Genomic DNA, 22,936 nt, shown 5'->3' with positions numbered 1-22,936 from the left:
TTGTCTGTGCCAAATATCATTAAATACTATACTTCCAATGCCATGCTTACAGTACATAGTACATGCCGGCGACCCCTCCTGTGGTGCCGGACAGCTAAATTGCAAAGATTGCCTATCACTGCGGAATAATGCCCTAAAGCAAGTACACAATTTCCCAGGCATATCTCAAATTCTTGGTGTTACCTGGTCAATAATTGTGTCTGCAGATACAATGCGCCAAAATTCAAATTGCCAAGGTTAAATTAAGAATCGGGTCACGACTCACCTGGCCAAACCTAAGGAGGACCGATCGGTACTTCTAAGAATCTTACCTAACTAATCTTACCTCATGTATGGTGATTTCGGCAAATCTGCCCGCCTCAATAAGTGGACCCTCGTCAAGATGCCATCTCAGACCACAGGCTAGTCGTCCAGGGATCGGATCGTGCAGCGCTGCTGAGGTGTTGCGTCTCATCCAAGGGCCCCTTAATTTTGTACACCATCCGATCCCGGTCCGATAGCAAGTGTCAACCTTCAACAATCCGGCATCTATCTTGAGGGTCGCTATTCGGGCGCCAACTGTGAAAACAGAAACAAAATATCAAGGCTGAGTACCCCAAAAGGAAATACACCAAACACAGGTTTCAAAGGAACATACAAAGTACTTTATTCTCTATCGAATACAATTACAAAACAGTGCGAAGTCAGATAGCTATCGGCCCTCAGTACAACACAACGAACTCCAGCATGGTTCAGTGTGTTCAGTGAGCGACTGTACATTAGAATGCTTTCACTTTTTATACATTTTGTGAGCACTAGTTCCAACCCCTCTTTGGGTTAATATTCTACTTTATACGTCACCAATTCTAGGGTTCGTTGCCGAGTCTCAAACAACTGCATCTAATTGGTTTGTTCTTTATTACATGTAACAATAAGCGTATGCATTAACTGTGTATTCTAAGTTTCGTATTGCAGGTCTTCTTAAACATTTATATGATATAGTAAAACAGATGGTCTTTGTCCAATGTGTAAATACATTATCATAATACATACTCGTGGATTAGTTTGATTGCACGAGTAATCCTTTTACACATAGGTCAACGTAGGACGAGGTCTCAGTTCATGACCTCAACAAGTAGCCTGCAGGCAGATTACACATTAGCGATGTACAGAGGTCAAGACGGCCATGTTGTATTTTGCAATGACATCATCCACCATTTTAGCTCACAGGGTGACTTTTCCACATAAATCCTAAAATGGCGGTTTGACCTAAAATGGCGGCCTACATGGATTAAAGGTCAAGACCTTGTAGCACAGATCTCGCAAGTGACTTTCGAGCAGCTTGGCGTAGGCCAATATTAATATATTTATTACAATAGGAGGCACAATATACTTTTGATTCTGACAGTGTGGATGAGACTGCTAGGGGCAGCGGTGTTTGAGACACTGAATTAATGTCAGGGACAGCGGTAGATGAGACTGCGAGAGGATGGCCAGGGGCAGCGGTGCTTGAGACACTAGATTAATGTCAGGGGCAAAAGTGGATGAGACTGCGAGAGGATGGCCAGGGGCGGCAGTGCTTGAGACACTGGATTAATGTCAGGGACAGCGGTAGATGAGACTGCTAGGCGATGGTTAATGGCAGCTGTGGATGAGACACAGAGTTAATTTCAGACACACGTGTGGATGAGACTGCTAGGGGCAGCGGTGGTTGAGACACTGAATTAATGTCAGGGACAGCGGTAGATGAGACTGATAGAGGTTGGTCAGGGACTGCTCTAGATGAGACTGCGAGAGGATGGCCAGGGGCAGCGGTGCTTGAGACACTGGATTAATGTCAGGGACAGCGGTAGATGAGACTGTGAGAGGATGGTTAGGGACCGCTCTAGATGAGACTGCGAGAGGATGGCCAGGGCAGCGGTGCTTGAGACACTGGATTCATGTCAGGGACAACGGTAGATGAGACTGCTAGACGATGGTCAGGGACCGCTATAGATGAGACTGTGAGAGGATGGCCAGGGGCAGCGATGCTTGAGACACTGGATTAATGTCAGGGACAGCGGTAGATGAGACTGCTGGGCGATGGTTAGGGGCAGCTGAGGATGAGACACAGAGTTAATTTCAGACACCCATGTGGATGAGACTGCTAGAGGCAGCGGTGCTTGAGACACTGAATTAATGTCAGGGACAGCGGTAGATGAGACTGCTTGAAGTTGGTCAGGGACTGCTCTAGAAGAGACTGCGAGAGGATGGCCGGGGGCAGCTGTGCTTGAGACACTGGATTAATGTCGGGGACAGCAGTAGATGAGACTGTGAGAGGATGGTTAGGGACCGCTCTAGATGAGAATGCGAGAGGATGGCCAGGGGCAGCGGTGCTTGAGACACTGGATTAATGTCAGGGACAGCGGTAGATGAGACTGTGAGAGGATGGTCAGGGACCTCTCTAGATGAGACTGCGAGAGGATGGCCAGGGGCAGCAGTGCTTGAGACACTGGATTAATGTCAGGGACAGCGGTAGATGAGACTGCTAGGTGATGGTTAGGGACAGCGGTAGATGAGACACAGAGTTAATTTCAGGCACAGAGGTGGATGAGACTGCTAGAGGATGGTTAGGGACCGCTCTAGATGAGACTGCGAGAGGATGGCCAGGGGGTGTTGTCGATGAGTCTGTCAGTTGTTGTCACGGGAGAGGATGGCGCGCCGGGTGAGAGGCGACGAGCCGGGGGCTGGGCACAGCCCTGGCTGCCTGAGACTGCGGAATCATGGGTAAGTAAGGGACATGCTGATGGCAGCTTAGAGCGGGGCATGACGGGACATCATCCGAGGCGGTGGAGAGCCGGGAGGCGCTGGCGCATAAATCCAGGCCTGATGGCGCAGCAGTAATTACGCGCTGTCGGGGCGGCCACGCGCGCAGGTGCTGCGGCCTGGCCTGTGATTAAGTGGGCAGAATTAAGCAGGCGGCCTCCGCGCTGCATACTGAGCAGGCCAGAAGCCCTGGGCATCGACCGGAGAAGGAGAATGCAAACGCTTGTGATGAACGGGCTGCCGAGAGGGGGCACGAGGGGAGAGCTGGCAGCCTGACCCTGTGCACCGGTGGCGTCCCTGCTGGTCCCAGGGGCAACCAGGAGGCACTGCAGTGCCAGGCCTTTGCGGTGATAGGCCAAACCGACTAGCAGCTGCCAGGGCGATGATCACTCCCAGCTCAGCTGGTAGACAGTGTTGACCAGTATTACCTGGTTAATGACCTTGAAAGGCACTCTTTGGTACAAAATGCACCTAACGTTTGTAAAGTCCTAAATTGCGATTTGCAAAAGACGGCATCTTTTTGGAGTGCACACGCATTCCCCGCCCCAACCCGATTCTGGGTACTGCTCCCCTTCCTCTCATTACTCCTCTATCAATTATTCTGGGGGTCTCCCCTGTCACTCTCTTCTCTCTCCCCATCTCGGCTCACTGGTATTTGTTCTGTCTACTCCCCAACCCCCCCCTTTCTTTCCACTGTATCTGTTTCCATTTTTCTCTCTGTTTTCTCATCGCCCCTCTTTCTTCCTCCCTTTCTCCTTTCACTCTTCCCGGCCCCTCTTCGCCTACTCCTCTCTCTTTTTGACTTTTCTCTGCCCCTCCCGCCCCGCCCATCTCTTATTCTATCTGCGCTCATTTCACGCAATGAAATATATGGTTTCCAAAACGGTTTCTAACCGCAAAGGAACTCTCTCCCCTTCAATACATAAGTTATAACGTTGTTGTAAACTTTGCACACACTTTTTCAATCTTCATGACTCGCTATCAGTTATCAGCGTCGTTTCTACTGCTTACACTTTAGATGGAAACTGACCCGGTTCTGGTTAGCGGTTGCACACATGTTTAGAGTGTTGCACACTTGTTTAGAGTGCAGCTTTCTGCACATTTCTTCTCAGGGTGTGAGGCGGATCCTGCCTGTGACCTGAATACTTCATGTTCGTGTTAAGAGCTGCAGAGCTGCGTCCCTGCTCCTGTGTGCACGAGTGTAGGTTGTCTGACTGTCTCCTGCTTTCCTCTCTGCCACCGGATTGTGGCAGCACCGTGCAGCACTGCCGCAGGTTCCACCACCATAGTCCGCCAGGGAGGCCGAGAGAAGGTGGGGGTGCACGCTTTAATGGTGCTGGATGGCTGTCTTTGGTGTACCAGTGTCTACCCCTCCCCCCGGGTTATATCTCGAGTGTAGGGTCTGGTTCGAGCACCCGCCTCTGTGCAGTGAAGTGACCCTTGGGTCGACGCATTCTGAGGCTGCGGGACAAGATGGATGGCGTCAAGGTATGGGGCATTCAGACATGCGAACTATGCTTCATATTGCTGGAGAAAGAAATGCGTGTTCAGATACCTGTCACGTGACACAGTTCTCATTCCCCTGTGAGACATTGGCTTCCGGGGTAGCTTGCAAAGTGTTTGCATTGTTCCCTTTCTATAAAGCTTAAGGTTGCTATGGACTGCTCAGTAATTCATTGCCTCCAAAACTCGAATTCACTAAGTTTCCAGTTCCCCAAAACTATCCAGAAAATGTCTATTTATAGTCCCAGTCCCTTAATCAAACACTAATCACCCGTTCTCCAGCCTGTATCAAGTGTTAATGGCCCAGGGCCTAAGTCAATACCAAGAGTCCCCAGTACACCTGGTACACACAGTACGACCAGGTAATGGCTACTTATTGCTATTAGCACTTTGGGTTCGATAACTTGGTTGCTGATAGCAATTGTTCCTCGGAAATAACCTGAGCGCGCAACCGTTTGAGCAAGAAGCGGCAGGGAGAGTCCCAGTAGATGTGGCCGGGCTGGGGAAGCAGGGCGCGCGTAGGTTCGATGGCGGTATCCTGAGACAAGCACGGGGGGGGTGCAGGTGCGAGCGAGCAGGGCGCAATTTGCTGAGAACCCAGGCTTGGGTTGTTAAATTCAACCCAGGTTGAGAGCAACCTGATTGGCTGTCGACCCTACCCAGGGATCTAATGTAAAACATGATCATGTTAACAGAAGGCGGACAGGCAAAGGGGGGGGGCGGCCACACAGGAATATGTGGCCTGACCTGTATGCACGCACAAGTCGCTGCACTGCCTCTTATTCCTGGGCCCCACTGTCATGGGCGTAATATAAGTGGGGACAGGGGTGTTTGTTCCCCCAATTTTCATGGCTCACCATGTTGTCCCCATTCATTTGTCTGCAACACCTTTTCTACAGATGTCATGTTGTCATGCCCCCCCAACAGTTTCAGTAAAGTAACTCCTCTGCTCGCTGTGAAACACTAGAGCGTGCACTGAGGCATAAATGGATAAACTGCTACTTTTTAGGTGTGTGGCTCGGCCTGGTTTTGGAAGGCAGTGGTAAACCTGTCACACAGCACTACGCAAAGTTGTGTGGTGAGCATGCAGGATCCGGCATGGCAGCATGCCTACCGGTAAACCTCTTCCCCCCTACCTGCTGACAGCGTGACAGCCACCAATGACGGGAAGGACTTGCCCAGAAAAGTCAACAACTACCTAGTCTAATGATCTTTTATTATGTAATGCGTTTGGCATGGTGGAGCGGTATTACCCAAATTGTTTGTTTACAATTGTTTGAATGAACAATTGACCGAATTTAAAGGGTCACAATTGACCTTTTCACAATTGTTCGCATATATATATATATCGCTTTGCTGCAAGGGTACAGTGAAGCAGAGGGGATCAAGCTGCTTAACCCCTTAAACCTAAGGCAAGTATGTTCGTCCTGAATTCCTATAAGGAATCATTGTAGGCTCCGCCCACTTCCGCATTTGGTTGGTAGGAGCCTTTAAGGCAGATGGGAACTCATTTTGTGCCACAACCTCATATATTTTAGAGACAACAACCGCTACGCCCGACATCAGACTGGTAACGGTGTCACAGGCAACTTGCAGTGCATGTGTTTACATGTTGCTAATCTACAGAAAATTGTAATTAGAACACACGGTCAATTTCGAAGAGCATGCACATGCCAGCTGAGACCCTAAGAACATCCAAAATAGCACTGGCAATGCCAACAGTGTTGGCCTTTGAGTAAGAAAAGGACAGGCATTTTCCAAGTACTGCCATAATGGTACTACCTGGTCATAAAATAGGAACAGCTGGAAAATAGTTTGAGTGCCTGGCCACATGATGGCAGTGGCTGGACAATACATATCCTACACCTATACATAAGCCACAGGTGTTGGCTTTACCAATGCTTGTGCTGAACAGGAATACAGGGCAAGGAATAGATGCAAGGAAACATATTTGCCGTTTCATTTGAGCCAGTAACTCCCATAAGACTGCTTAGAAATAACCATGTCAGCCCAAAAAGGTTGATGTAACTGAGTAATAGAGCCAGCTCCAAAAGGTTGTGTTTTGCGCGGGGAGGGGCCATGTAGAAGGGGCAATGCCTATGGAGATAAGCATGGCCATAGGTGGTCAATGGTTGTGTAAAAATCCAAATAACACCAACAGCATATGTGACTTTCTTCACATTGCATCACCCTCCTATCTATCTTCCTATGCCAATAGCTTTGGCTTAAAGGTGGTGTTAAAGCTCCAGCTAATAGCCAAAACAAAAAATGAACAGAGCAGAGTCTACTGTGCATAGGAAGGTGAAAAGCATGCAACCAGAAGAGCATCCAGATACTAACTACATGATGGAGAACAAGCGAAGAGCTAACAGTGTAAAGGATCCAGCTGTAAACGTGATGCACAGATGGCAAACAGGAATATCTAGCTACAGGCAAGGAATGGAAGGTGTGCTCATGCAGTGCACATGAAACAGGTCCATTCTGCACGAGCAAGAACTCTGAGATGCATATAGTTGGACCGAGCCGACTGGAGGAGTCATGCTTGGAGTCCACAGGGGTCAGCAAAAGGTCAAGAATGTCTAAGTGCACCTCAAAGCTACAGGGGGCAGATGCTGCGTCGATAAATGGTAGTACTCTTATAACCCACAGATACCTCCTAAACCAAATTTCGGGTAGCAAAATGCTTAATCCTGATACAGAGAAGACATGCTTTCTAGGTTTTTTAGCGGGTTCGCAGTCCTCTGTATTTCTTTGTTCAGGTTCGGGGCACTTCTAAAGAGTCTATCCTCCTGCATCAGAATTATGGGTGTGGAGGGGTCTGAAATGGTTTTCAAAATCCAACCGCATTACTTTGGTGTGCCATAGAGGCCAATACTGTAGGCTGGCTCCCATTCCACTCCCAGCTCAAATTTAACTTCCTCTGCCTAGTCTTCAAAGCCCTCTATGGTCTTGCCCCTCTGTACCTCTTCTCCCTTCTCTCTTTCTATACTCCTTCTCGTTCTCGCCATTCTGCAGATCTCTTCCTGCCTCCTCCCGTTTCCGCTCCTTCCAACTTCTTGCTCCTATCCACTGGAACCATCTTCCTCTTCCCGTCCGCTCCATCACCTCCTATGTCTTATTTTGCACTTCTCTAAAATCCTATCTCTTCCACTCCCCCACCTAGCACCAATTGTTTCCTCTCTCACCACCGAACCCACCTCCACCCTCTCCTCCTGCCGTCTGTCCCTCTATTAGTACTTAGCCTCATCATAAATCTAAATTGTTCGTTGTACTGTTTTCTGGTTTAGATCCATTGTCAAGTATTGATTGTATTCACTTGTTCCTCTTGTACAGTGCTTTGGATTAAGGTGCTATATATATTAAAATAAATACAAATAAATAAATACAAATACAAATGTAACTTAATAACTATATACAGCCACTGAGTGTTATAATTGAGGGTACAGGTCTCTCTATAGGCCACTATTCAGAAAACCTACAAATATACCTAAGGGTGTTGTTTAAGGGTGTCATCTTTAACACATTAAGGCCTAAGACTGTGTTTCTGTTGATCGATTCACCTATTTTTCCATCTTCCGATGTTCAACTTTGACCTTCATCTTTATCACCATAGTCATGTGTTCCTCTACTTGAAGAAACTGTTTAATAGGGATAGCTCCCATTATTTTTGTAATAATTAACTGGGTGCAGTTTACCTCTGAAAATATGACTGAGGTTTTAAAGGATTGTGGAATTCGACGTTATAAGACAGAATGGTATCTTCCTCAATCAAGTGGAACGATTGAGAGAGGAAACACAACACAGAGAGTTCTCCAGGAGGAGGAAGGGAATGATCTATACACGAGTTATCATCAAAGTGACTGTGAAGCCTATATTGCCGACTGACAGAACTGACAGAGAGAACTGAGCAAGAGACACTGTGATGAGAAGGCTGCAGGTTTTGACCGGGTGAGTGCAGGTGCTTGTGGACCGTGCCGGTAGGTGTGGAGGAGCCCGGGAGAGGACATTGGTGCTAGGAAAGTACCAATATGGAATGCCTGTCCAGCACAGAAATCAAGAGGGGAGGAGAGAAGCTGGACAAGGACTTGCCTGAGAAAGAGCTGTTTGGCCCTAAACCTTAAAAGACTATAAGAGAAGTACAGCCATTGTTTTCAAGTCTATGCCGAGACTGAAAGCAGAAGTGATTCATCGGTTGTCAGTCAATGAACTACTGGGGATGAAACAATTGTTGGAACTCATGAAAGACTGAGGTTGAAGTTGAATCAGCTGTTGTGAGTAGCCAAAGGATTGCAAGGGAAAACAACTTTTTGAATTGAATTCTGAGATCCCAGCTTCAGAATAATTGACACTGTGAGCAAGAACGTGAACCAATTGCACCTATTCAAGGAAGTGAATCCAGATGCCAAATTCCATGGACAAGTCCAAAAAGGACTGAGAGAGAGAGAGAGAGAGAGAGAAGAGGGAGAAGATGAAAAGCTCTATAATGAAAACAATGAGACACGGAAGGAGGTTAGAGGAGCCCCTTGGGTCCTAGCTAAAGAATGGGATGGGAGGGGGCAATCTGTCTCTTTTGCATTGCAGAGAACTATCCCAGCATGCATGGATGTATGCTGGGATTTGTACAGGGAAACCTAGCTAGCAAGGAGCACATTGCTGTTCAAGCAAGCATTGAAAACGCCAATAGCCTTTATATAATGGTACTTGCAGTCACCTATGCCAAGCGTCACACCTTATCTGACCAGGGACAGCTGCCAAGATTCTGCAGTCACATGGAAGTTGCAGCCTCACATGCAGAGGCACTGCCACTAAATGATGGATACAGCCTTTATTTGCCCTGGTGCAGCCAAATACACGTTGTTGAATTATGCCCAGGGCTAGCATTCTATGCCCTATATAGAAATCATATTAAGTGCAAAAAGCTTCCTACCACTCTATGTGCAAAAGAACTTTCTTGTTGTTCAGAATAAGACATGCACTTGCTGCCCCTGACCTAGGAAGCTGGTCACGTTGTTTTTTAGCGCGCCAGTCCTGTAACTTAGTAATCACTGACCTGGCAGTGCTCCTATATGCTTTGTACAGTAAGCTGCACCTACTTGCCTGTTGTAATTATCCAGCACTTCGCCATTCCTGGCACTTAACTGATCTGAATGGAATTTAATAACTTTGCATTTATATAGCGCTATGAGCCTTCAGGCATCTTAGCCCTGCTTATTATTACCCACTATGTGTGGTACTCATTTATCGACCTTGAAAGGATGAAAGGCTGAGTTTGGCCTTGCCGGGATTCGAACCTGCATTGTCAGGCTCTGCATGGATGTCAAAGCTAATATTCCCTCCCTCTTCTCTTTCCTCATTGGGGGCTTCACATGACTTGAGTCGCCACTGGCGGTTTACGAATCCTAAATAAATAAATAAATAAATAAATAAACATGCCCATGGGGAGCTCATATGTCAAGTTACTCCTACTATGCCAGGCGTAGCATCCCGTGTTTGTTATGTAAATTTACTTGTAAAGGAAACACCAGCAAGAAGACATCTGCTGGCACTAAAGGTGAACGTGGGCCAACCACAAAGCAGGAGAGTAGGCGTGGGAGGGGCATAGGTCACGTGCCGAGATGGGAGTGGAGCAGGCAGGTTCATAAATCCTCGTAACACTTTGATTGAGTTTCCTGAATTGTATCAGGGAGACGGCTTGGGCCACAAAGCTGGGCAGGCGATGACAGTTCCACAGAACCTTCTGCCTCCTCGGCGAGTGTCTCTAGAGAGGAGAAACATGAGAATTGGAACTTTCCAGACTCTATCATAACCTGCCAAATGTTGCCAGCATATGCCAGAGTATCCCAGACACATGCCATACTGCTTGCTATTTTATACAGTACGATGCTTCCGAGAATGCACTCTGCCTTTTCTTTTTTTTAATTTTTTTTATTGGTATAGCTGATGAAATCAACTTTGCAATATATTTCATTCATAATAAGATATTTTTTAAAAAAACTGTACAATACATAACATTACAAATAATAACTAATTTCATGTAAATCAAATTAATAAAATAAAATAAACTATCCACCATCGATGAGCTATACACCTTAATAGAAAAAGGGAATCAGCATAAAAAAATAAACATACAATTAGCTGCAGCACATAAACATCTTAAATAAAAAACTAAATATCATTGCTTTTTCCGTGCAGAAGTTCAGATCAGTATTGATGACAGGACTACATGCCCCAGAATGCGCTCTGTCTCACTTGTTAGTAATGTCACCACAAGCATTGCCTCCACATCACCCAGTATTCACTCTTGCACGTGACTGTGTGTGTCCCAAATTGCATTTGCCTCACTCTGTGCCAATTCCAGATGGGGGATGCATATCCCAGAATGGATTGTCCTGCTCATTAACAGAGCACACATAGCAGAGTATCGAGCTCCCGAGCCACTCTGCCACAGTACAGCTGTCCCCACAGCGCTGCAGGTCACAGCATGCACATTGCGCCTCACAGTGCCAAGAAGCACATAAGTCTACATATCCCTGATTGCACTGAGGCTCCCTCAATAAAAATGCCTCAAGACTATGGGCCTCATTACACGGATGGCGGAAAGGATTTACCGGTACCGGTAAAATACCGGTACCGGTAAATCCTTACCGCCTTACTACGAGGTCCCTTTGCGGGTTGGGGAATTTAACGCCTGCTTTTTGCAAGCGTTAAAAACCAACCCGCAAAGTGACTTTGGTGCTAATTACGGTACCGCAATTTGCGGTACCGTAATTAGCACCTTCCCCATTCTCATTATGCCCTATGGGGCAAAAGTTGGGAATGGGGAAGGGCAATGGTGGAAGGGGGAATTCCCGCCCCACCAACCTTGGAATAGGGCGGTAATTCCCCTTTCCACCAAGGCGGTGGCGGTATTTTACCGGCATGAACCATGGCACTAATAGCGCCATGGTTCACCGCCATCCGTGTAATGAGGCCCTATGTGTCCCATATATCAGAAGGACCCCTCATTACAGATGGCTCAACAGGAACACATGTCACACTTTGCCGCACACAGATCAAATGTCTCCTTCCACCAGAATACACAGGAATCCATGTCACACTTTGCCCCATACAGATCGGATGTCTTCTCCCACCAGAATACGCAGGAATCCATGTCACACTTTGCCTCATACAGATCAGATGTCTCCTCCCACCAGCATACACAGGAATCCATGTCACAGGTTGCTTATTACAGATCAGCTGTCTCCTCCCACCAGTATACACAGGAACCCATGTCACACTTTGGCTCACACAGATCAGGGGGGTAATTCATGGATTATTTGCGCCGACAAAAAACTGGATTTGTGCGCCATTCTGCCCGCAAATCCCTGTTTAATACATGTCACACTTTGCCTCACACAGATCAGATGTCTCCTCCCACCAGCATACACAGGACTGTGGGGTGAAATTGGCCCTGAATTCCATAAATAAAAGGCGAGAGTCAGTGGGGAACATGGCCCTAAGTAAAAGGCCAACCTGAAATAATTTGGAAAATGAGGTCTAGGAAATCAAAGGGAAAAGGAGTGAAATTAGGCCTCAAAACGACAAGACATTTAAGGATGCCAACTGCCTGGCATAAGGGAAGGACATGTGGCAAGGTTTGCAAAATTATTGGAGAGCTGAAGTAACATTCTCAGAAACAGCAGTGCCCAGAATATTAAATGAAAATGCTGAGATTGTGTTCAAGCCTCTGAAGCAAAATGAAGCATTTTTACTGTGAAAGAAACAAATGCATAAATATTAATTTTCTCTTTAACTAAAGATATGCCCATCAAAGTGTGTGCAACACTTTCAAAATATGAACTTGGTTTCTGTCATGCTGAGATGCTGAACTGGGTTTAAACCGCTGCAGTAAAATGAAGGCCTTTCATGGTTGAAATCAACCAAAATGACATTTCGATTTTGGCTCCAAAGTGACAAGCTGCAAAGCCAGATGTGCACCAAAGCCTTTAAAGATGTAATTATGATGCTCTCATTTAACCACCATATGCAGGGAACAACTTTGCAGTGACACTTCTACATGTTAAAATTGTGTGCCTTTCAAGATTTCTTTTTAAAGTGAAATGTGAGTTAAAAGGCAATTTTGGCTAAGTGGGGGAAGGCCATGGGTTTGCTTGTGATTTCTTCAAATGTGAAACTCAATTCTTTCCTGGGTTGTCCTGGTGACCTAGAGAGTCCTGTAACTTAAATATACAAACAATAATAGGCTTAGAGATCAAATTCACGGCGTGGACAAGATTAGGGCAGGTCTGCGCTCCAGTTTTATGACCCAGGTCACACAGGCTGCAATAAAAAACTTGCATTAGCTGGCCATTAGCTCTTGGAATGTGAAAGCTAATCTCAACACAGGACCCCTCTTGATGTCACAGCCAGGAACAGGGAAATTGCAAGGGTGGTGGCCAGGGCCAAGGAATGGTTTTGGCTGTCCATTGTGTAAAATGGGAGAATTGGTTTTCATTGTGTAAAATCAATAATATTTACCCGACACTAGTTGTTGTGGTATTTCTGGAAAGGTGTACACTTACCCCCTCTGGGCATCCCAAAACGATTTTTGTGCGACCTACACAACCCAAGTTATTTAGCAAAACATAATGTGGGACTCCTTGTGAATGTGAGAGAGATGAAAAGTTGATTAAAACATGCAAAATATGATTCATATGCCGCCCACCAAGGGCCATCGTTTTCACTGATATCAATCTGGGGTATATGAGGAAAAACTGTAACTCCATAAGGAGTAACTCCTACCGACACCTGACGAGGCTCATGTGAGTCACAGCAAAATATAGGTTTCAAAAATGCAATCATATTTGTCAAAATATGGAGATTAAGGGCACTTGTCATGCAGTGCGATTTCTAAGTCCCTGAACCAGACTAAGCCCCTCTGTCGAAGTAAAATGAGGGGTCTCCTCCCCTTGTATCCCAAAACACTCCCACAGTTTCTGGATCTATTAGCACACAGATGGGAGTGGACTAGTGACACACCACCAATCCCTTCTGCGGGAACTATGACACATGTATGATGTCATTTGCCGTATAAATAAGTCACCCTGCCTCAGATTAGGACACTAGCCAGTAACCACTGAGGTGAGCTGCTGCTGATGCTGAAATCTGGAGGAACATCCCAGCACTATCAGTGAGGCCTAATCTTGCAGAGGAGGCAGAAGACTTAGTAGTGGCTTTGGATCCCCTTGGAGGGAAGAGGACATCCTTGACTGACCCCATTGGCTGTCCCAGCACAGGTGCTCTGATACTCCCTGATGTCCAGTCCAGACCTCTCCTGTAAGTAGAACTAAACCCCCAAAACCATAGAGTGTGTAGGCCTGGTATTCTTGTAGCATTGCATTAGATAATTCCCCTTTTCAAAATCCCCATTTGCCTATCTTTCAGGCTTTGCCCCATTGAAGAATCCCCATTTGCCTGTGTACATCCTTAATGTATATTTCTAAGCAAATCAATTAATTTTCCCATTTATTTCACAGGATGTGTATTGTTAGAATTCAAAAACAACCATCTTTTCCCAGTGTATTGTGAACTGTTATAGTCATAAGGTGTTGCCGAAAATAATTAATCCCATTGTGATCTGAGAAACGAATGTGTCCCCTTATTTCAATTGTGCCCTGCTAAACGAATTTCCATCTGCAGCTGTATTTTACCATTGCATCAGTCATCCCAACCAAAAAAACGATTTTCCTCTTGTGAGCTACCCCCTTTCCCAGTGTTTGCCTGTCATTTAAGCCTCAGTAAAAACACATTTCCATTTGCCTTTTCTTTCCCATTACCCATGTGTTGAATATCCTAAAACCAATTTTTCTCTTGTATGCTATCTAGTATTCTCTAAAGGACCTGCCTGTCTTTCTAAAAATAATACAAAAATGTCCCTGTGTTTCTTTTCTTTCCCATAAGCAGTTGTGATAAATAATTTAAAAAAACGTTCTTCCATTGTGCTCCAAAAACGAATTGTCCCATTCTTTGTTTGCTACCCATAGTGTTTCTGTGAACTATATCCCACATCCGATGTTTCCCTTGTGTTCCCACTCCTTTCCACTGCCTTACATCTAAAACTGAAAAGCCTAGTGGATATTTGGGGGATGGGCAGGGGGGTTGCTGGGACTCTAGCATCATTTTGTGTGCATGCACTTTCCTGTTTGTTTGCATTCATTTTCTTGGCGTGTTTCGAATTGTTTTCTGATTGTAGTGTTGAGAAGTCAAAGGAAATTCTGGTCACTGTATACTTTGAGTTATATCACTGTGCTGCTTACCCAAAAAGAATATGTTATCTTTGTGTTGCCACAACATTGGTGGCTGATGTAGCTGTTTATTTTCATTTGCCATTAAATAATAAATTGATAAATATCTTATTGATACACACCGGCCTGGTTTTTAGTCCATTGTGACACTGGGTGTTTGTGTAGGTTGTGCGGTAGACGGGTTGGAGGCCTTTTCTAAAACAATCTGAGGTATGAAAATCAAAGCGTTTTTATTGTGCGCAACATTCATTGTAGTGGAAGGAGATCCTTGGCTTGCATGTGCCATGTAATAAACCGCAACATGACCACATGTCACACGTTTCCTCACACAGATCAGATGTCTCATCCCACCAGCATACTCAGGTGCAGTCATTCTTCCATCTATTTATAAGGTTTTGCCAGTACCATTTGTCTTTATCTGGAATGCCTTGCCAGTCATGCTTCCCTCTTTCTAGAAGGTTGTGTCCGTCACACTTGTCTTCATCTGAAATGCCTTACCAGTCATGCTTCCCTCTGTCTAGATGGTTTTGTCAGTCACACTTCTATTTATCTGGAATGCCTTGCCAGTCATGTTTCCCTATGTCTAGAAAGTTTTATCAGTCACATGTGTCTTCGTATTCGTATTTACTGTGTTACGGTTGCTCTGTAATTGTGGTAAACTAGGGCTTTTTCTCCCCTCGCAGGACTCTCAAACTTAGGTGGCCTCTACACTGGGATCCTAATTCGTATGTACTGTGTTACTGTTCCTCTGTAATTGTGGTAAACTAGGGCTTTTTCTCCCCTCGCAGGAATCTCAAACTTAGGTGGCCGCTACACTGGGTACCTAATTAATATTTACTGTGTTACTGTTGCTCTGTAATTGTGGTAAACTAGGGCTTGTTCTCCCCTCGCAGGACTCTCAAACTTAGGTGGCCTCTACACTGGGTACCTAATTCGTATTTACTGTGTTACTCTTGCTCTGTAATTGTGGTAAACTAGGGCTTTTTCTCCCCTTGCAGGACTCTCAAACTTAGGTGGTCTCTACACTGGGTACCTAATTCGTATTTACTGTGTTACTGTTGCTCTGTAATTGTGGTGAACTAGGCTTTGTCTCCCCTCGCAGGACTCTCAAACGTAGGTGGCCTCTACAACGGGTACCTAATTCGTATTTACTGTGTTACTGTTGCTCTGTAATTGTGGTAAACTAGGGCTTGCTGCTTCACTCCTGTCTGCTTACTCTCGTCTGTCTCCCCCCCCACTCCCTCCTTATTCCATGGTGCTCTCTATCTCTCCTATCTTCTCTAACTGCTTCTCCATTGACTATCCCGCTCTCCTCACTAAATCGTGTAGGAAAAAGTTTAAAAAGGATATCCTGGTCTCCACCCCAGGCCTCCCTATCGCTGACACCTATACTAGTGCCTCCTCCAAGGAAACTCTTACTGACATCCTCTTTTTCGTGCCTTCCCCTGACCAATGGACCCTTCATATGGTCTCTGTGCTCTCTCCCTTCTCCTCTTCTCCCATTAATGGTGGCACCCATTGGGATGTCCTCTTGGCCCCCTTCCGCTCCTCTAAGGCCATCATTAATGTCTACGCTAATGGGACCGTCTTGGTCCAAGGCCCTCAGGCCAACCTCCACCTCCTTGATAGATGCTTCCCGTGCCTCATCAACCTCCTTTCCTCTCTTGCTGTCCCCTCATCTCTGTCCATCTGTCCTCATCTACCTTGCCTCCACCCTCGCACACTGCCCTCTCTCTTGCTCCTTCCTCTTCACCTCCACAGGGCGTACCTCTGATCTGTACCCCTCCCCGGAAGTCCTTCAAGGATGGCAACCTTCTCCACATTGCCACTCTTAACTCTCGCTCTGCCATCAAACATTCCTCTGATATCTGTCGCCTTCTTGAGGAACTGGACCTTGACATCCTTGGTCTCACTGAGACATGGTTCACGGCCAGCTCTGTCACCAGCTTTGACACACTCCTACCTGACGGTTACAAGATCCTCTCCTTGCCCAGGCCCAACCGTGCTGTGGGGGGGGTGTGGCCCTTATCTTCCCTGAGTGGATTCCTGCCATTGTCACCCTTACGCAGACCTACTCCTCTTTTGAATGCCTTGTCTGCCAACTCTCTCTCTCTCCTAGCCATTCCCTTACCGTGGCTACTATCTATCGGCCACCTGGTCAAATTTCCTCCTTCCGCTCTGAGTGGGCTGACCTCTCCTCCTCATCCTGTCCTCAACCACTCAACTCCTCTTTCTTGGAGACTTCAATATCCACCTTAATGCCTCCTGTCCTCCCTCTGGACTCTTTCGCGACCTCTGCAACTCTCTCTCACTCTCTATTCTCCCGTCTGGGCCGACCCCTTCCGCAGGGCACACTCTTGATGCTCTGATATCTTCTGACCTTCCCCTCCCTGTCCCTCTCTCCACTCCTCTCTCCTGGAGTGATCACTTTATCCTATCCTCCCACCTCACCTTCCCTACCCCACAGGCAAAGCCACCCTCATCACTGCCACCCACCTTCGCGGTCCTCCGACCCATGAAGCGCGTGTCAGTTGAGGCTTTCGCTTCCACCTTCTCGTCCCCCCTCCCCCTTCGGCTGACTCCCACCCTGACACAGCCCTCTCTACTCTCCACTCTGCTATATCTGATACCCTTGATATCCTTGCCCCTGTCATGAGAATCCGCCTGAAGCCCAAAGTCAAATGTAACTCCTGGTATGACGCGGATCTCGTCACCCTTAAACGCAAGTGCAAGGTGGAAGAGAGGAAATGGCATGCTTCATGTTCATCCTCTGACAAACTGGCCTGCCGCCTGCTCCAAAGGCAATACCGGCTCTCTGTTCTCACTAAGAAGAGAGCCCTTATCCAAGCCTGCATCTCTGCGGCATCTAACAATTTGGCCGAACTCTTTAAAATCTGCAAGGAGCTGGCCAACCCTGCCGCAGTCTCCACCTCTCCTGTCCCCTCCCCTCTGCACGGCACTGGCCTCTCACTTCATTTAAAAAACACAGAACATCCTGTCCTCACTCTCCTCCTATCACCTCCCCTCCTTTATTGCCTGCTCCCTCTCTGGCCCTTCTGCAGCCACCCCTCCTCCCTCCTTCTCTGCCTTTCCCCTTTTTCTGCTGACGAGGTTTCGAGACAAGCCCGATCTATGAAAGTCTCGTCAAAACAGGTCCACCCCTGTTCCTCCAAAACTATCAAGGACCACATCGACTCCCTGGCACCTGCCCTGGCTGACTTCTGCAATCACTCCTTCGCCTCTGGAGTCTTCCCATCCCCCCTCAAGCACTCCCTTGTGCACCCCCTTCTTAAGAAACCCTCTTCCGACCCCTCCTGCCCAGCTACCTATCGCCCAATCTCTATCACTCCCTTCCTGGGCAAGCTCCTGGAGAAACTGGCCATCTCCCAGCTTAATCTCCATGCTGAATCTGTTGGTAGTCTTCATGACCATCAGTCTGGCTTCAGAGCTGCCAGAAGCATGAAAACTGCTCTCCTGAACATCCGTGAGGACCTGCTCTCAAACCTTGACTCTAATACCCCTTGTGTACTCATTTTGCTCGACCTCTCTTCTGCCTTTGACACTGTCAACCACACCATCCTGCTCAACCGTCTCTGTGATAACCTGGGTATCACTGGTCAAGCTCTGGCGTGGCTGACCTCCTTCCTCTCCAATCGACCCTGCCAGGTCCAACTGGGGTCCTTCCTCTCTGACATCTTTATCTCTACTTGTGGTGTCCCCTAGGGATCTAACCTCTCCCCCTGGCTGTTCAGCCAGTACCTGGCACTTCTTGCTCACCGCATCGCTGCTCTCTGTCCCAACTTTCAGTGCTATGCGGATGATACCCAGCTCATTTTCAGGCTACCCTCGGTCTCCTCTTCCCCTTCCCTCATCTCTGACTGTCTTTCTGCTATCCAGGAATGGTGTGCCGCCAACGACCTCTGCTTAATGCCAGTAAGACTGAGATACTATTTATTGGCACACCCACTCCCTCCTTCCCTGCAGCTCTCTGGCCGGCCTCCCTTGGCCCTCTTCCTGCTCCTACCTGCAAGGCAAAAAACCTCGGGGTCATCTTCGACTCCACACTCTCTTTCTCTCCTCACATATCTGACGTCTCTAAGAAATCACACTACCAGCTACACCTCCTCAGAGGTATCCTTCCTTTCCTCTCCTTCCCCCAGAAGTTCACTGTCTCCAGAGCCCTGGTTCTCTCGAAGCTGGACTACTGTAACAGCCTCTATCTAAATCTTCCAGCCTCTACTCTCCGCCCTTTGCAACTCATCCAGAACAGGACTGCGAGACTTGTCCTTGGCCTCAAGCCGAGGGACCGTATCTCTCCAGGACCGAAATCGTTACACTGGCTCCCAGTGGCTGCGAGGATTAAGTTCAAAACCCTCTGCATTGTCCACAAGGCCTTCTGGGGCCTTGGGCCAAAATATCTTCAACTCTCTCTTCCTAAATATCTTCCTTCTCGAGCTCTTCGCTCATCCACCTTCAACTACCTCAGGGTCAGCCGCTTCTCCAAGCAACGAGCTGGGGGTAGATCTCTCTCTGCAGCAGGGCCTCCCTCTGGAACAGCCTTCCTGCCTCCCTGAAACTTGAGGAGAACCATCTCCAGTTCCGGAAGCACCACAAAACCTTCCTCTTTGCCTCCCCTTTCTCTCCCTCTATCCCCTGCTAAAATCACTGAACCTGCACTGAATCTGCAACTGGGCCAATCACCGATCTCGGTCTTTGGCCCAGACACTCTTCCCTGCACTGCCTCCCTGCACTACGGGACTGTCTCTGTATCCTACAGTCCCTTCTCCCAGCACTTACCTTGCACTTGCCACCAGCTGGCCCTATTAATTATCTTGTATTCTACTATCCATGTACTGCACTTTCCTTGCACTTGCCACCAGCTGGCCCTATTATTTATCTTGTATTCTACTAACCATGTACTGCACTTTCCCCTATCCCCTTCCCCTTGTACTTTTCCCAGTCCCCCTACCCTTGCACTTGTGCGATCTGAATGACACCTGGCCTAGTAGGATCGATGTCTGTCTCCCTTTGTCCCCCCCCGCCTTGTCGCGCCTTAAAACACTTTGTATAGGCGCGTTACAAATGCCATATCATATCATATCATACCAGTCATTCCTCCCTCTGTCTAGAAAGCTTTTGTCATTTACACTTTTCTTTATCTGGAATGACTGACCAGTCATGCTTCTCTCTGTCTAGAAGGTTTTGTCAGTCACACATGTCTTTATCTGAAATGCCTTGCCAGTCATTCTTCCCTCTTTCTAGAAGGTGGTGTCAATCACATTTGTCTTTATCTGGAAGGCCTTGCCAGTCATTCTTCCCTCGTTCTATAAGGTTGTGTCTGTCATACTTGTCTTCATCTAGAATGCCGTACCAGTTATGCTTCCCTATGTCTAGAAAGCTTTTGTCATTTACACTTTTCTTTATCTGGAATGACTGACCAGTCATGCTTCTCTCTGTCTAGAAGGTTTTGTCAGTCACACATGTCTTTATCTGAAATGCCTTGCCAGTCATTCTTCCCTCTTTCTAGAAGGTGGTGTCAATCACATTTGTCTTTATCTGGAAGGCCTTGCCAGTCATTCTTCCCTCGTTCTATAAGGTTGTGTCTGTCATACTTGTCTTCATCTAGAATGCCGTACCAGTTATGCTTCCCTATGTCTAGATGGTTTTGTCAGTCACACGTGTCTTTATCTGGAATGCCTGACAAGTCATGATTCTGTCTGTCAAGAAGGTTTAGTCAGTCATACTTGTCTTTATCTGCAATGCCTTGCCAGTCATGTTTCCCTCTGTCTAGAAGTTTTTCTCAGTCACACTTGTCTTTATCCGGAAGGCCTTGACAACCATAATTCCCGCTGTCTAGAATGATTTCTCAATCACACTTGTCCTTATATGGAATGCCTTGCTAGTCATGTGTATCTCTTTCTAGAAGGTCTGGTCCTTCACACTTGTCTTTATCTGGAATTCCTTGCCAGTCATTCCTCCTCTGTCTAGAAAGTTTTGTCAGTCACACTTGTCTTTATCGGGAATGCCTTGCCAGTCATTCTTCGCTCTGTCTATAAGGTTTTGTCAGTCACATTTGTCTTTATCTGGAAGGCCTTGCTACTCATTCTTCCCTTTTTCTAGAAGGTTGTGTCTGTCATACTTGTCTTCATCTAGAATGCCTTACCAGTCATGCTTCCCTTTGTCTAGATGGTTTTTTCATTCACACGTGTCTTTATCGGCAATGCTTTGCCAGTCATTCTTCACTCTGTCTAGAGAGTTGTGTCAGTCACACTTGTTGTTATCTGGAATGCCTTGCCAGTCATTCTTTCATCTTTCTAGAAGGTTGTGTCAGTCACACCTGTCTTTATCTGGAATTGTTAAACCGTATTCATATAATATCGCCTTGTTATGAATATTGGCCTATGCCCATTCACATTGCACTGAAGACCGCGTCTGAAATGTTTCGATTTTCGATCAACTTCGCCACCATTTTAAGAATCGTCTGCCATTTTAATTTCAACTCTTGTTTCTATGCTCTAAAATGGTAGACTGTGTTTTTCGACTTGCAGCCGAGCTCAATGACCTTTGAGTTCTGTTAATGTTTAGGTTGACTGAGAGCAGACGGTTTGTCATATGTAAAGAAACCTTGTGACTCGAATGAACTGCAATCCAAGTGTTGTCTGCGCTCACAAGCTTCATCCTCACATTAACAACGAGACAATGTAGAACAAACTCAGATTGTGTGTTTTTCCTGAACTGCATTGTAGCGATTCTTGGAACAAGGCTTACTGTGGATCAGAAAACCAACAGCATCATTGTGACTTCATGGACATGTAAACTTGTTAAGTTAAATCCATTGTACACCATTGTAATATTTGTCATATGAACTGGGCACGCACCTTAGTATGTAACTTATTAGTTTGGAGAGGGGCTAAACAATCTTTGAAAAATGTATAAATGTGTCTGTGTTTAGACGTCCAGCACTTTCACCCCTCACTGTGTCTGTTGGTACACACTGCGAGGTGTTGGGAGCCAGATAGCTATCTGTTTGCTTTAACTCTGTACAAAAATAAAATATACTTGTATCTTTTCAACCCGTGATTGGCGTATTTCATTTTGTGGTACTAAGCTTTGATATTTCTTTGGTCTTTCAGAATGCCTTACCAGTCATGCTTCCCTCTGCCTTGAATGTTTTGTCTCACAATTATCTTTATCAGGAATGCCTTACCAGTCATGCTTCCCTCTGTCTAGAATGTGTTGTCAGTCACACTTGTCTTTATCTAGAATGCCTTACCAGTCATGCTTCCCTCTGCCTTGAATGTTTTGTCCTCACACTTGTCTTTATCACGAATGCATTATCAGTTATGCTTCCCTCTGTCAAGAAGGATTTGTCAATCAATTGTGTCTTTATATGGAATGCTTTTTCAGTCATTGTTCCCTCTGTCTAGAAGGTTTTGTCAGTCACCCTTCTATTTATCTGGAATGCCTTACCAGTCAACCTACATCTTTCTGAATTCCTTCTCAGTTGTCCTTAGTTTTCTCTGGAATGTTTTGCAAGTTACACCTACCTTTGTCTGCAACATATTGCCGGTCACACCTATCTTTGTCTTGAATGCTATTGTAGACACACATTTCTTTGTCCGGAAGATTTGCCAAAGTCATTTAATTTCCCCTGGAAAGCCTTGCCAATCACACTGGGATACGACGGGAATGTCTTACAAGGTTCACTTGTTCTTTCTATCTGGCATTCATTGCCCGTTATTCCTACTTTTGTCTCTGGAACAGGTTGCCACATTTACCCTTTTAATGTATTTATTCAGTGTAAGCAGTCCAAGCAGTGCTCAAAAGTAAACAATTCACTTCACGCATACCTTTCTCTGAAATGGCTTGTCTGCCCAGGTTGCCTATGACTGGAAGCCTTGCTATTCACTCTTCCTTTAACTATTCTTTATATTTGCCAGATGTGCTGGCTTCTGTCTGCAGAGCCTTGTCAGGCAGACTTAACACAGTCTGCAACAGCTTTACCTTTGCCAAAATTGTCTTGCCAGTCTTGTTTATCTTTGGAATGCCTTACCAGTGTTGTTTATCTTTGGAATGTTTTACCAGTCTTGTTCATCTTTGGAATGTCTTAACCCGTCTTGTTTATCTTTGGAATGCCTTGCCAGTGTTGCTTATCTTTTGAATGTCTTACCCTTGCCAGTGTTGTTTATCTTTGGAATGTCTTACCCATCTTGTTTAGCTTTGAAATGCATTGCCAGTGTTGTTTATCTTTTGAATGCCTTGCCAGTGTTGTTCATCTTTTGAATTCCTCGCCAGTCTTGTTTATCTTTGGAATGTCTTACCAGTCTTGTTTATCTTTGGAATGCCTTTCCAGTCTTGTTTATCTT

The sequence above is a fragment of the Ambystoma mexicanum genome, chromosome 2q, assembly GCF_040938575.1.
Source record: "Ambystoma mexicanum isolate Mex_15411 chromosome 2q, UKY_AmexF1_1, whole genome shotgun sequence".
NCBI lineage: Eukaryota > Metazoa > Chordata > Amphibia > Caudata > Ambystomatidae > Ambystoma > Ambystoma mexicanum.
Note: the sequence above shows the minus strand (reverse complement) of the source record.